The sequence below is a fragment of the Hevea brasiliensis genome, chromosome 14 (genome assembly GCF_030052815.1).
Source record: "Hevea brasiliensis isolate MT/VB/25A 57/8 chromosome 14, ASM3005281v1, whole genome shotgun sequence".
Lineage (NCBI taxonomy): Eukaryota > Viridiplantae > Streptophyta > Magnoliopsida > Malpighiales > Euphorbiaceae > Hevea > Hevea brasiliensis.
The window spans coordinates 20,578,292-20,582,159 of record NC_079506.1 but is presented as its reverse complement, the minus strand read 5'-3'; the positions used below and the strand labels follow the sequence as shown (position 1 = coordinate 20,582,159).

Below are 3,868 nucleotides of genomic sequence, written 5' to 3'. Positions count from 1 at the left end.
TATAATAACACTATATTGTATATATATAAATTTTAATAGAAAAATATGTAATAAAATTAAATCACGAGTCCAAAAGCTAATAATATTCAAATGTATACAAGTTCCAAGTAGGTTGATCCATTCAAATATGCATGGAATAATTACGTAATAAACTAGTACAGTCCAATAAATTTTGAAAGCACAAATAATTTACAATATTTCAAAAAATGAGGATTTTTCTTTTGTATTCGACTCTAATTGCAACTGGACTCGAGATCTGATAGTCCTAAAGATGAGTATAAAATCACTAAACTAAAATTCATTAGTAAAATATGAAGTAATTACATTTATATGTGCTCCAGCCAAAGAAAATACGTTAGGAATCTAATATAAAAATTTACGTAGCGTAGTTGATCTCCTAAATCCTTAGGTTATCTCCAAAAGCAAGATGCACTGCTACCAACTTTATTTGATTTCAAATCTTTGCATTTCTTGTTCTCAAACAACCTGAGATCTGTAATGCGTGAGCATTGTAGGGAAGAACATTTGTCGAACTCCTTCTGCCTTTATGATAGGGAAAATGATTCTTAATGCAACCTAAAGAAAGAAAAGAATATGATAGAAATTAGAACTTTAAGTATATATTAATGGAAGTCATTTTAAATATAGGAAATCATCGAAAGTACGATTGGCAATACACACCGAGATCATTCTAGCTCCAATCCACATGCGTGCTCCAATCCACATGCGTGGAATTGAAGGAAATGGAACTATTAAGCGGCTGATGCCATAGATAGCCACCGCAAAGAAATGGAGAACCAATTTCAATGGACGAGGATTTAGACCAGAGAGTAAAGCAATAGGTCCATTCGAAAATACACCACCAAGAGTCAAATAGTCAAAACATGCTTCACGCATTTCATTTCTTGCAGGATCAGTTGATGCACTAAAAACCTTGTACAAGGCTCCAGCCAAAGTATTTATGGTAGATGCCACAGGCTGAATGGAAGTGGATATGAAGGGTTAGCACCAATTTTAATCTCACCGTTGTGGCCAAGAGTACTACCCTATTGTTTATCCAAACTAGATCCTAAATAATTTAAGTCTAGAAATTATAAAAACAATGCTCATATGTAACTTGTGAAAAATCATTTAATCACCTTGCGTAGAGTGTAGAAAGACTCAAGATACTTGCAAAGGGAATATACATTGCTTAGATCATGGAAAGGCCTCAGAAGATTCCTCAATACAACAATATCAGATAGCGCAACTGTCATTCCTCCTCCTGTTAAAGGGTGTCTCATGTTAAATGCATCCCCTAACAGAAGAGCACCAGGAGTGGGATAAGGAGCAGCAGGCATGCTTCTATTAGGCATTGTTCTTATGTTTCCTTTGTTAATTGCAAAATCAAACGCATCACGTAGCTCTTGGGAGTCTTAAACACATATAATTGCTCTTGATTATCCTAAAGATTAAAAGTTAATTGTCTTGTCAAATTCACGTCAAATTTCATATTAAAAGTTCAAAGCATCATAAATCGAGTTATTTTTATGAGCTCCTTAGCACTATTATCTATACGTATCAATGCCAAAATGAAAAAAAAATGCATTAGCATGCCTAGAGAACTTTGAATACCTGGGGAGCCACCACAGTTTTCAAATAGTTGGCCATTTCGCCATTTGAAATGGAAGGTAGTTTTTGGCCAGGTATGTCAACCAAGCATCGAATTTCAGAGCTACTAATACGATAGAACAAGATTGGTGAAGGGTCTGCCAGAATAACATGTCCGTGATTTGGGTATGGAAGTTCACAATTCTCTAGGATCAATGCCACAAAACAAGAGGATATCAACCTGTATAAACACAAAGTTTCCAAATTTCACTTAAAACTCATGAAATAGAAAACACCTACACATTTAGGAATCTATCAACGAAGTTCAGAAAGAAGTTTTTGTTTCCTAGTTGAAACATAATCTTTACCTTAGGATTGCAGAGAGAGCGTCGCAAATTTGAGAAGCATCCATCGCATACTATTGTGAGTGGAGCATAAGTAGTAAGTTCTTGACCAATTTTAGTTTTGTACTGCACACCCTTGACTGTCCCCTCCACTTCAAGTAGGGATGTTACTGTCCCTTCCTCCAGTCTTACACTACAATGAAAATAAGGGAACATATATGAGCTGTTGAAAGTAATAAAGTGATGTTCTTAATTATGCAGCATGAATTCAATAATTTGGAACATGAAAGGCATGGCAAAGTGAAGGAAGTAACTGGGGGAGAAAGAAGATTATTACTTAGGTAAAGATGCAGCTTTTTCACGCATTCTTTGAATGAAACGTCCGTTGTGAAAACTTCTTCCAGCCACATCTTGATCGAAGTTTTGCAAGGGGTATGATAGTTTAGTACTTTTCCCATTTTTGTAAAGAGCATATCCAAATACCTGTTGAGCATCGATTTCTTCTACACAATCTGCAACAAGCATGCATGTTAAGAATTAGAGCAAAAGTTGAATGACAGATGACCAAGACGGAAAGATTGATGGAATTCACACTGATTCAACAATCCATAAAAGATTATAATAATAATAATAATATCGTACTCACCTTCAAGGCCCAACTCAATTAATTTTAGGTAACCCCCAGGTTGCAGAAGTTCTCCAACAATTCTGTCAGGCAGAGTGAGGTCTCTTTCAATCACATGCACTCTCCGTCCATCCTGCAAATTGAAGGAAGGAAAAGAGATTATTATTATTATTATTATTATTATTATTATTTCCTGTAAACTTGGTTTAAATGTTAATATCTGCCTGATGGGTCGCTAATTTTGTGAATTTTTATCCTGTTATACATTGCCATCTAAAGTAGGGAGAGAAGATTAGATTCACCTTGCCAAGAGTGTAAGCAAGAGCTGACCCAGCAACACCTGCTCCAACTATAATAATATCAGTATTCGTGGCATTCTCCGACTGGCATAACACTTGTTCTGAGCTCTTCACAACTTCATCTCTGACATTTTCCCTTGATTCCTTAGTTTTCTTCATTCCTGTCGATCTATGCCACAGTACAAACCCCAAAATAAAAGCTAGAATTCCTCCAATTATATATTGATATTCCATTGCCAAGGATTGAGCAAAACCAATGTTGAAGTGTAAAAAGAAAGGGACTTTTTCTCTGTTTTACGGGTGGTGAGTGCTTGAGTTTTGAACTTGCAGGCTGTGCTGTACATGAAGCAAATGTTGGTGCCCTTTATAGGTTCAGTTGGTCAAAAGATTGCACAAAAAATAAAAAAACTCTCCAAAAGTAGGACTAATTAAATTGGCGAAGTGGTCAAACATAGCTTGTAAAATTTGGGAGTTGAACAGATGAATACAAATTTTCAAGTAACGTTAAAAGTGTTGTCAAGATCAAGAAAAATATGAGGAGCAAATAAGAGAAGATTATTAATGTACTCCCTTGTTGGACTTGACTCTCCTATCTATATATGGAATCTGTCCACATCTCTTTGGATTTAATAAACTATTGAGTTGGAGATATAGGATGATGAAAATGGAAGGCCAGTCAATTTTCAAGAGTGTTTCTCTGTCCATATCTACTTAGCTGACAATAGGTTGTTTGAATAATTCATGGTTAAATCCATAAATAAAAATGAAATGCAATTCTTGAAAAAGGATTTCCTTTTCTTGTTGGATACAAATGGGATCCGAGTTTTAATAATAATTTGTACAAGTAAATTATATTTAGTTATTTCAAAAATAAAATTGAAAAAGAAAAATCATCCTGTGTTTGCACTTCTATTTCCATTCAAAGGTTAAACAGGCATGCTTGTACGAAATTATTTTTGCATCCCTGCATGCACTTCTCAAAATTATGCAACTGTGATGTGCAAGAATAT

General features: G+C 35.0%; 1 pseudogene; it reads right to left on the bottom strand.

The window, feature by feature from the left end:
* Window positions 1-477: 477 nt before the first annotated feature.
* LOC110671272 (squalene epoxidase 3-like) lies at window positions 478-3,092 on the bottom strand (annotated as a pseudogene).
* Window positions 3,093-3,868: the final 776 nt, after the last annotated feature.